Consider the following 12246-nt stretch of genomic DNA (forward strand, 5'->3'; position numbering starts at 1 on the left):
TAAAATGTGGAATCCAGTCTGTACACCATGATCCTTAGCATGCACTTGTACTGTTTCCTATAAGCTTTTAATAATATCAACCTTAGATTCCAAGAAACCTAAATCACTGGGCCTAACACTACCACCGATTTTCTCCCCACTTCCCCTCCAGTATTATGATGTATTCCAAAGCCAAATATAATTTTTTGGTGACTTGTTGTGATTAATTTCTGTTCCACTGAGCCTATCAATAGAACAAGCGATGTAACTTTGGGGAAAAAAAGGTAGTCTAACTTATTTTTGCATCATATAGACTGCACAGCAAAGGTCAAGGGACCAATATGGGTATTACTGGGGCACTGAGAGAAAACATTTTCAGAAGAGATCAAGAAAAATGTGACTCAACATGAATGAACCTTGAAAACATTATGCTAAGTGAAAGAAATCAAACATGAAAGACCACACATTGTATGATTCCATTTACATGAAATATCAAAAATAGGCAAATCCAAAGAAACAAAAGTAGATGAGTGGTGGCCAGGGGATAAGGGAAAAGAGAGAGGGAAGTCACTGCTAATGGACATGAGCTCTCTTTTTGGGATAATGAAAACATTTTGAAATTAGATAGTGGTAGTGGTATACAACTCTGTGACTATACTAAAAACCACTGAGTTGTACATTTTTGAAGGCTGAATTTTATCATATATGAAATATATTTCAGTTTTTAAAAAGAAGAAAAAAGAAAAGATGTGATTCAAAAAGGATTCCTCACAGTTATGGCTCAATCACTTACTTGGCAATTGATTTGGGGGCACAGTCTTGAGATAGTTCTATGTATAGGTCCATGCTGCTTAAACTCCCTGATTCCACCCCAGCCAATGGATATTATTTTACTGGCTTTTCTGTTTACAAAAATTATATACATAAATATATATATATGAATATATATACACACACACACATATATACACACATATGTTCATATATATATACACATATATATGTATACATATGAATATATATACACACACACATATATACACATATATTCATATATATACACATATATATGTGTGTGTATATATATACTTTTTAAAATTCAGAAAATACAAGAAGATAAAGCTGGGCACAGTGGTATGTGTCTATAGACCCAGCTACTTGGGAGGCTGATGCAGAAGAACTGCTTGAGTCCAGGAGTTACAGCTTGGGTGACACCATAATTTTAAATAACAAACCACCACCAAAAAAACCCACAAAAACAAAAACAAAACAAAACAAAAAGTCCAAGAGGATATAAGGAATAAAATAACTTGAAAAGCCACCACCCAAAGAAGACTACTATTAACATTTTGGTGTATATTTTTCCAGGTTATTTTTCTATGCATATGTAACAGGGAAAATATTTTTGAACTATATTAATGTGATTTTCTCTGTTGCTCTTCCTTGTATGTTACCACCTCTCATTCTATATGAGGCATCCTTTTTTCTTAAAGCAGAAATACAAAGGGGAAAAAGAGCCAATATTCAGATTTTACTTCAAGAATAAGATATTTTGAGCAAACATTAAGAGTTGTAAGTGCTTTGCAGATGCTGCTGCCCAGAACCCCCTGGCACCAGCTGTGGTCAACCCCACTGTGCTCTTTGACATTGTGGTCAATGGCAAATCCCTGGGCTGTGTCTCCTTTGAGCTGTTTGCAGACAAACTTCCAAAGACAGCAGAAACTTTTGTGCTCTGAGCACTGGAGAAAAAGGATTTGGTTATAAGGGTTTCTGTGCCAGGGTGGTGACTTCACACACCATAATGGCACTGGCAGCAAGTCCATCTACAGGAGAAATTTGATGACGAGAACTTCATCCTGAAACATACAGGTCCTAGCCTCTTGTCCATGGCAACTGCTGGACCCAATACAAATGGTTTGCAGTTTTTAATCTACACTGCCAAGACTGAGTGGTTGGATGGCAACATGTGGTCTTGGAAAGGTGAAGGAGGGCATAAATTTCATGGAAGCCATGGACTACTTTGGGTCCAGGAATGGCAAGACCAGAAAGAAGATCACCATTACTGACTATAGGCAACTCTAATAAAGTTGACCTGTGTTTTATCATAACCACCAGACCATTCCTTCTGTAGCTCAGGAGAGCACCCCTCTACCCCATTTGCTTGTAAAATCCTATAATCTTTGTGCTGTCACTGCAGTTCTTTGAGTTTCATATTTTTCTTATTCCCTCCCATGTCTAGCTGAATTACAGAGTTAAGTTTATGATTATGATATAAAAACTAACAAAAAAAATTCTGAAAGCTAAACTTTGAGAACAGAGAAAATAATGTTTAAAATGACTTTATTTCCCATTTACATAAGAAAAGGCAGAACCAATCAACTAAATCATAGTTTTACTAAAAGCCAGGAGTAGAGAAATCTCAAGATGTAGGAAATGTACTGTGTCAGGAGGTTGTAGCTTTTGGCTCGGGGGATTATGGTGAAAAAGAAGGAAATGCAGAAAGGGGAACCAGATAGACACATATCTGACTGCCACTTTCTGGACTGAATACCTGAAAGGGGAAATCATGTTGGAAAGATTAAGGGGTACATTAAAAGGCAAAGGAGCCTTTGCCTCGCTCCCTGAAAGAAATGCCAGAGGAAAACTGGCCCAGGCCAGAATGGGGGTGGGGTTAGCAGTGACAAAGCAACAATGGGAGAGGCTAGACAGATGAGGCCGAATAGCAATCCTAAACTGGCCCCCAGCTACTTGGGAGAATGAGGCAGTGCAGTAGAAGGAACCCCTCCAGGGGAATCTAAAATTAGCCCAGACTGCTCATGGTGGCTCACATCTGTAATCCCAGCACTTTGGGAAGCCGAGGAGGGCAGATCACTTGAGGTCAGGAGTTTGAGACCAGCCTGGTCAACATGGTGAAAACCCATCCCTACTAAAAATACAAAATTAGCCAGGTGTGGTGGTAGGTGCCTGTAATCCCAGCTACTTGGGAGGCTGAGGCAGGAAAATCGCTTGAGCCCAAGAGGCGGAGGTGTCGCTCCAGCCTGGGCAACAAAGTGAGACTCCATCTCAAAAAAAAAAAAAAAATTAGTCCAGCCTCAGTTGGGAAGCAGCTAGTGCACATCGACCAGATTAGCCTCCCACTGTGAAAACCAGCTCTGCCCCAACCCCCCACCCCTCACCAACCCCCACCTCCCTGACTCCAGAGCCAGGAAGACTGGTAAGTAACCCCAGGCATAGAAGCCAGCTTGGGAAAGAGGAAGAGGAGGGGCGAGACAGCCTTGTTAGGAAATTGAATTTTGAATTGACTGAATATTTACCCAATAGAGATCTTTTAAATCAAAATAGACGGTTAAATCAACAGAGATTATTTATCTAGAGGAGACTCAGATAACTTTAATTAGAAGGGTAGGAGAAGATTAGATCAGTTAAGAAAAATAAAGAACCCATATGTCCTTGCTTCTGAGTAGATTAGTGAATAGTCTATGTTCCCACTACTGATCGTATAAATATTTTTAGCAAAATGAAATAAATGAAATGAATAAAAATTCATAAATATTTTTAGCATATACACTTTTGTAACTTGTTTTTCACTTTACAATATTGTTTAATTTTTTTGTTTGTGTATATTGTCTTTCTCCCAACTAGGCTACAAATATCTGGAGGACCAGGACTCTGTTTTACCTTTCTTTGAATCTACCTCAGTGCTTGAGCACAAAGCAGACACTCCATATCACTGCCATGTAAAACATTTCTAGTTCTTTCTCTATTTCTCTATACACATGCAATTAAATGATAGCAACAACAGTAAAACAAAAACAAAACAAAAAATCCTTGAAGCAAGCAGAAGATAGTTTGGTAGAAAGGGCCAATGCAACAGGTACCCAGTTCTCATCCTGATCAGTCACTGACTTTAGGCAAGCCACCCACTTCTCCTTTTGCTGTCTCATTTTCTTCACCTGTAAATTGGAAATAGTGTCCTCACTATCTTACTTGAATTTCATGGAACTCAAATAAGGAAAAGTACACAAAAATTTAGAAGAGAATGCAAAATTATCAAATATAATGTTTAACCCCAATATAATTTTAATAGTGACCCCTGACTAGAATCCTGACGTGCCTGAGATCTGGCTTTTTTTTGCAGCTTCCCTCCTTGCACAATCTTCCTTCCAAATCTGCTACTACAGCATCCCCCGCTCCCACCCAACAACCACCATCAGCTCTCTCTGACTGCCCCAGCCAGACCCTAATCAATGATCTCTTAGTAAATATTTGTTTTTAGTGAACAACTGAAAGAGTTTTTGTTTGTTTGTTTGTTTGTTTGAGGTGGAGTCTCGGTCTGTTGCTCAGGCTGGAGTGCAGTGGCGCAATCTCGCTCACTGCAAGCTCCACCTCCTGCCTTCACGCCATTCTCCTGCCTCAGCCTCCCAAGTAGCTGGGACTACAGGCGCCCACCACCACGCCCGGCTAATTTTTTTGTATTTTTAGTAGAAATGGGAGTTCACCATGTTAGCCAGGATGGTCTCGATCTCCTGACCTCGTGATCCGCCTGCCTCAGCCTCCCAAAGTGCTGGGATTACAGGCGTGAGCCACCGCGTCCGGCAGGAGTTTGATTTAGTTGACATCTGACTACTTCCTGGACACTGATGGAAAAATGTTATTTAAAGATAGGAAACCAATAAGGGCATTTTACATTCAAACGGTGATTAAAGATCTTTACTCTTTTCCACTTTACTGATTAGCAGGGCTTGCAGATCATGATAGAAAACAAATAAAAATAGGGATTTTCTCTACACACCAATAGTCTTCATTATGACCTGAGCAAGCTGTGTAGCTGGGAGATCACCAGGCAAACACTGCACCTTGATAACTGACCAGGAGCCCTCTCTGTCATGTTCTATGACATGTGGAAAATGGTGCTAAAGTCTCAATAAAACCCAGAGCCTGGCTGTGCATGATGGCTCATGCCTGTAATCCCAACACTTTGAGAAGCCAAGGCAGGGATCACTTGAGCCCAGGAGTTCAAGACCAGCCTGGACAATACAGTGAGACCTTGTCTCTACTAGAAATCAGAAAAATTAGTTGGGTATGGTAGCGCACACCTGTGGTCCCAACTGCTCAGGAGGCTGAGGCAGGAGAAGCACCTGAGCTCAGGAGGTCGAGACTGCAGTGAGCCGAGATTGCACCACTGTACTCCAGCCTAAGTGACAGAGCAAGACCTTGTCTCAAAAAAGAAAAAGAAACAAAAAAACCAAGGCTGCCTCCGGTGATTTTACAGTCTAAAGCAAGCATGATTGCTTTTGTTGTTTTCAATCAAATTACAATTTAAGTATCATTTACTGTTTAAATCAATCTCTGAGAAGTATCTTCTTAAAAAATAGAAATACTTTTTAATGTTGAGCAATTATTCATTCACTTAGGAAACATTAAATGAGTATTTATCTATCACGTGCCAAGATCTGTGCTAGATAGACACTGGGATACCAAAATAAACCAAGTTCGGATTAGAAGGGCAAATAGACATGTCAAACCAATCTGGGTTTTTTTGTGTGTTTTGGTTTTTGGTTTTTGGTTTTTTTTGAGACAGAGTCTTGCTCTTTTGCGCAGGCTGGAGTGCAGTGGCGAGATCTTGGCTCACTGCAACCTTCACTTTTGGTTTCAAGTGATTCTCCTGCCTCAGTTTCCAAAGTAGGTGGGATTATAGGCACGCACGACCATGCCCAGATAATTTTCTGTATTTTCAGTAGAGATGGGGTTTTGCCATGTTGCCCAAACTGATCTCAAACTCCTGAGCTCAGGCAAATCCACCTGCCTTGGCCTCCCGAAGTGTTAGGATTATAGGCCTGAGCCACCGCCATGTGACCACAAACCAGCCTTTGATCTTCACTGTAGTAAATGCGGTAATAGATGTTCACTGGCATAGAGGAAGGAGGGAATAATTCAACTTGGGTGCTGCAGGAAATGTTTCATGGAGGAGGCCCTTGAGTGAGATTTTTCATTCATTCACTCATTCCACAAATATTTACTGCACTCTCTGCATCAGGTACTGTTCTAGATACTAGGAGTACAGTAGCGAACAAAACATCAAAATCCTTGCTCTTATGAAATTTATGATCTTGTGTAAACAATAAAGAAGATAAGTGGCCGGGCACGGTGGCTCATGCTTGTAATCCCAGCACTTTGGGAGGCCGAGGCGGGCAATCACGAGATCAGGAGATCGAGACCATTCTGGCCAACATGGTGAAACCCCGCCTCTACTAAAAATACAAAAAATTAACCAGGCGTGGTGGTGCGTGTCTGTAGTCCCAGCTACTCAGGAGACTGAAGCAGGGGAATCCCTTGAACCCTGGAGGGGGAGGTTGCAGTGAGCCAAGACTGCGCCACTGCATTCCAGCCTGGTGACAGAGTGAGACTCCATCTCATAAAAAACAACCACCAAAAAAAGAAAACAAACAAAAAAAGAAGATAAGTAAATAGATTGCCTATGTATCTAACTATTGATAATTGCCAAGAAAGAAAAATTAAGCAGTGAATATGGATTTGAAATTGTAGATGAGAAGGCCATGGAAGTTCTCACTGAGAAGAGGATTCAATATCTGAAGGACATGTTGGAACAAGCCTTAGGGATAGCAGGATATGGGAGAGGGAAGAGCAACCACAAAGGCCCTGAAGTAGACATGTGCCTGGAGAGTTTGAGGAAGAACAAGAAGGTCAGTGTCTCTAGAGTAGAGTGAACGAAGGAAGAGTATTAGGAAATGGGATTGGAGAAGCAACTGATGATGGGGAGGGCGGACTTTGAATAGGAAGTCATTGGAAAGTTCTTAGCAAGGAGTAATATGATCTGACAAGATGACACTTTATGATATGATCACCAGGCAAGAGCAAACAAGACCAGGTGGGAGGTCACTGCAGTAGAGACAGTGGCTTGGACCACTGTCCAAGGGTAATAGCAATGGGGATGGTGAGAAATGGTTACATTCTGGATATATTTTGAAGATAGAGCTGATATAATTTGTGCATAGATTAAACGTGAAATGTGAGACCAAAAAAAGGAGTAAAAAAACTACCAAGGCTTTGGGCCTGGCCAACTGCAAAATGGAGTTGCCATCAACTGAAATGGGACAGACTACGAAGAATTGGTTTGGGGGCTAGATCTAGAGGATAACTTTGAACATATTTATTATGATATCAAACTAGTGTTGTCAAATACAGTTGTATATTTTGGTCTGGAGTTCAGAGCTGAAACTGGGTTTGAACATATAAATTTGGGCATCATCAGCACATAGATCGAATTTAACACCATGAGTTTGGATAAAATCACCTGGAGAGAATGAGGATATAAAAGAGGATAAAGAGGAATAAAGAAAGAAAAGAAAAGCATTCCAGTCTGGGTACAGTGGTTCACGCCTGTAATCCCAGCACTTTGAGAGGCCGAGGTGGCGGATCACCTGAGGTCAGGAGTTCAAGACCAGCCTGGCCAACATGGCAAAACTCCATCTTTACTAAAAATACAAAAATTAGCTGGGCATGGTGGCGGGCACCTATAATCCCAGCTACTTGAGAAGCTGAGGCATGAGAATCGTTTGAACCCGGGAAGCGGAGGTTGCAGTGAGTCAAGATCGCAACACTGCACTCCAGCCTGGATGACAGAGTGAGGCTCCATCTCAAAAAAAAAAAAAAAAAGAAAGAAAGAAAAAGAAAAGCATTCCAGACAGAGGGGAAAACATATATAAGGACAAGAGGGTAAGTACAGAAATTAGTTTGGTTAGGCTGGAACAGGAGTTAATAAAGGCTAATAACAGGCTTTTCTGTAAAAGGCCAGATAATAAATATTTTAGATTTTATAGTATCTCCATTACAACTACAGTCATCCCTTGGTATCCATGGGGGATTGGTTTCAGGACCCTCATTAGATACCAAAATTCATGGATATTCAAGTCCCTTATATAAAATGGCATAGTATTTGGTATAACCTGTAGACATCCTCTCATATGCTTTAAATCATCTTGAGATCACTTATAATACCTAATATAATGTAAATGCTATGTAAATAGTTGTTATATTGTATTGGTTTTTTGTTTTGCTGTTGTTGTTGTTTGTTTCTTTGACATGAGGCTCCATCATCAAGGCTGGAGGGCAGTGGTGTAATCTCAGCTCACTGCAACCTCTGCCTCCTGGACTCAAGCAATTCTCCCACCTCAGCCTCCCAAGTAGCTGGGACTACAGGCATGCACCACCACACACAGCTAATTTTTGTATTTCATGTAGAGATAGGGTTTCACCAGATTGCCCAGGCTGGTCTCAAACTCCTGGACTCAAGCAATCCACCCACCTCAACCTCCCCAAATGCTGGGATTATAGGCGCGAGCCACTGCGCCTGGCCTGGTTTTTTTTTTTTTGTTTTTGTTTTTGTTTTTGTTTTTTTTTTTTGTATTTTATTGATGTATTGTTATTTTTTAATGATCTTTTTCAAATATTTCCCATCTAAGGTGGGTTGAATTCATGGGTGCAAAACCCACAGATACTCTGTCATCATAGCACAAAAACAGCCATAGACAACACCTGTATTAGTCAGGGTTCTCCAGAGAAACAGAACCTATAGGATGTGCTCTATGTGTGTGTGTGTGAGTGTGTGTGTGTGTGTGTATGTGTAAAGAGAGAGACCAGCTCACACAATATGAAGGCTGAAAGGTCCCATGAACCACACTTGAACACTTGAAGGACTGAGAACCAGGGGAGTCAATAGTTTAAGTCCAGCTCCAAGTCTGAAAGTCCAAGAACCAGGATCGCCAGTGTCCAAGGGAAGAAGATGGATGTCCCAGCTCAGGCATAGCAAATTTGCCCTCCCTCTGCCTTTCTGTTTTATTCAACCCTCAGTGGATTGGACGATGCCCACCCAATGTTGGTAAGGGTGATCTTCCTTACTCAGTCTACTGATTCAAATGCTAATCTCTTCTGGAAAGAGACACATCTCACAGACACATCCAGAAATAATGTTTAATCTGGGCACCCCATGGCCAGTCAAGTTGACACATAAAATTAGCCACCACTCATTTGTAAATGAATGAGTGGTTGTGTTCAAATAAAATTTTATTTATGGACACTGAGTGTTGAATTTAACATAAATTTCACATGTAATCTTTTGATTTTTTTCAACCATTATGAAAAATCTAAAAACTATTCTTAGCTTGCAGGTCATACAAAATCAGGCAATAGGCCACACGCTATAGTTTACCAACCTCTGAGCTCAAATATAAGGTAAATTAGGAAATAGTGGGAAATGAAGTTGCAGAAGTAGTCAGACTTTATGTCAAGGCTTAGAAATATTAGGTATTAGACTGGGCGCAGTGGCTCACGCCTGCAATCCAGCACTTTGGGAGGCTTAGACAGGAGGATGGCTTGAGCCCAGGAGTTCAGGTTTGAGCCCAGGAGTTCAAGACTAGCCTGGGCCACATGGCAAAACCCCGACTCTACAAAAAAATATAACAACAACAGCAATAAAAATAGCCAGGTGTGATGAAGCAGGCCTGTAATCCCAGCTACTTGGGAGGCTGAGGTAGGAGAACCACCTGAGCTCACAAAATTGAGGTTGCAGTGAGACCCTGACAAAAAAAAAAAAAGGGGGGGGGAGCGTAGTGACTCACACCTGTAATCCCAGCACTTTGGGAGGCCGAGGCGGGTGGATCACCTGAGGTCAGGAGTTCAAAACCAGCCTGGCTAACATAGTGGAACCCTGTCTCTACTAAAAATACAAAAAATTAGCTGAGCCTGGTGGCAGTTGCCTGTAATCCCAGCTACTAGGGGGGCTGAGGCAGGAGACTTGCTTGAACCCGGGAGGGGGAGGTTGCAGTAGTACCTAGTTCTAGGAGTATAGTAGTGAACAAAACATCAAAATCCCTGCTGTCATGAAATTTATGATCTTGTGTAAACAATAAAGAAGATAAGTGGCCAGGCGCGGTGGCTTATGCTTGTAATCCCAGCACTTTGGGAGGCCGAGGCAGGCGGATCACGAGATCCGGAGATCGAGACCATTCTGGCCAACATGGTGAAACCTGGCCTCTACTAAAAATACAAAAAATCATTGCAATAAGCCAAGATCGCGCCATTGCACTCCAACCTGGGCAACAAGAGTGAAACTCCGTCTCAAAAACAAAAAAAAAAAAGAAAAAGAGAAAAGAAATATTAGGTCTAAAGTCACTGGTACATGATATGCACTTAATAAATGGTAGACATCATTATTAATTTGATGTGTCATAGACAGAGAACTAGAGGACAACTTTGAGGAAGTGAGATTTATAGTCTAAACTGGGACCTACAATCATAGGGTGTAGCAATAACTCAACCAAGGGAAGGAAGAGGATAAATGGGGCCTTCACTGAAAGGGGACGGAGGATGACTTGAAGGGCCCCGAAAGTATCAGCAAGATATCTCTGGTGATAGGTACTATATAAATGCACACATGGATGATGAGATGTATTGATACGTTAATTTTGCAAAACATGCATGGAAGCTCATTGGGGTTGCAGGCATGATCCATTTGCAGTCCATGAACTCATATCTTAAATCATTAAACAGAAAGATACTTCAGAGCAAATGAATCATGTTTCTGTGATATAGGAGCTTCTTTCATAATACTGAAGCTGGCCAGGCACGGTGGCTAACACCTATAATTGTAACACTTTGGAAAGCTGAGACAGGGGCAGATCGCTTGAGCCCAAGAGTTTGAGACCAGCCCGGGCAACATGGCAAAACCCTGTCTCTATAGAAAATAGAAAAATTTGCCAGGAATGGTGGTGCACGCCTGTGGTCCCAGCTACTCAGGAGGCTGAGGTGGGAAGATTGCTTGAGCCCAGGATGTCAAGGCTGCAGTGAGCCATGATCAGGCCGTTGCACTCTAGCCTGGGGGACAGAGAAAGACCCTGTCCACCCCCACCAAAAAAGTTATATGCAAGCTTGTCAAACCAGAGATCATCATGGTGTACTGATGTTTGACTTAAAGTGTTCCCAGCCTGCTCAGAATTACCAGGCAGGATATAGATTGTGCAGTAAAACGAACTACCAATTTTTACCCCTAAACTACCTCTCCACCAATGGGCCGAAGGTTACGTTTACTATTGTTCTGTGGCTTAGTGGCTGGGTGATCTTAGCCCAAGCTCTTAACTTTATAGAGCCTCAGTCTTTTCTTCTGTAAAACGAAATTAATAATTTATTTACTCATTTGACAGCCAGAGACTAAATTATTTACCTTTTGGTTCCTTGCAGTTAATTTTTTTTTTTTTTTAGATGGTGTTTCACTCTTGTTGCCCAGGCTGGAGTGCAATGGCGCGATCTTGGTTCACTGCAACCTCTGCCACCTGGGGTCAAGCAATTCTCTCGCCTCAGCCTACTGAGTAGCTGGGATTATAGGCCTGCACCAACACGCCCAGCTAATTTTGTATTTTTAGTAGAGACAGGGTTTCTCCATGTTGATCAGGCTGGTCTCAAACTCCCAACCTCAGGTGATCCACCTGCCTTGGCCTCCCAAAGTGCTGGGATTAAAGGTGTGAGCCACCGAACCTGGCCCCTTTCAGTTAATTTTAATTAAGAAAATAAACAAACAAAACCCTGCCCAGTGACCTGGCCTGCATGATCCTCTAATTGCCATTATTTTAAAATAAAATTCTTTTTTTTTTTTTTTCAAGACTGTGTCTTGTTCTGTCTCCCAGGCTGCAGTGCAGTTGCACGAACATGGCTCACATCAACCTAAACTTCCTGGGCTCAAGCAATCCTCCTGCCTCAGCCTCCATAGTAGCTGGGACCATAGGTGTGTGCCACCACACCCAGCTAATATTTTTTATTTTTTGTATAGATGGGGGTTCTCATCATGTTGTCCAGGCTGTTCTTAAACTCTTGGCCTCAAGCAATCCTCTTCCCTCTCAAAGTGCTGGGGTTACAGGTGTGAGTGACCATACCCCACATGTTTTATTCTATTACAGATGTAAGATATACTCATTTAGAAAATTTGGAAAATACTGAAAAGAAGAAGTATGGTCACATGGAGTGGAGAATCAACTCCATACTCCAAGAAACTCACTATTAAAATGTTGAAGTATTTGATCTTTACCTTTCTATAATTATTTTATTTTTATTTTATTTTATTTTATTTTATCTCATTTTATTTTTTTGAGACAGAGTCTTGCTGTGTCACCCAGGCTGGAGTGCAGTGGCACAATCTTGGTTCACTGCAACCTCTGCCTCCCAGGGTCAAGTGATTCTCCTACCTCAGCCTCCTGA

At 41.6% G+C, this 12246-nt stretch overlaps 2 protein-coding genes across 8 annotated transcripts in view; one reads left to right on the forward strand and one right to left on the reverse strand.

Moving 5' to 3' along the window:
• The window catches only part of PPP1R21 (protein phosphatase 1 regulatory subunit 21), a 645938-nt gene that overhangs the window by 590204 nt on the left and 43488 nt on the right, over positions 1-12246 (reverse strand). The gene's annotated exons all lie outside the window — the stretch shown is intronic.
• CALM2 (calmodulin 2) overlaps positions 1-12246 on the forward strand; it is a 1210617-nt gene that overhangs the window by 385697 nt on the left and 812674 nt on the right. Inside the window, exon 1 of one of the 7 annotated variants that reach the window (XM_050754907.1) lies at positions 9597-9602. The exons of the other annotated variants lie outside the window; for them this stretch is intronic. The gene's annotated coding sequence lies outside the window, so the exon portion shown is untranslated. Of the gene's footprint in view, positions 1-9596; positions 9603-12246 lie in introns of those variants that run through there. 7 annotated transcript variants of the gene reach the window in all.

The sequence above is a fragment of the Macaca thibetana genome, chromosome 13 (assembly GCF_024542745.1).
Source record: "Macaca thibetana thibetana isolate TM-01 chromosome 13, ASM2454274v1, whole genome shotgun sequence".
NCBI lineage: Eukaryota > Metazoa > Chordata > Mammalia > Primates > Cercopithecidae > Macaca > Macaca thibetana.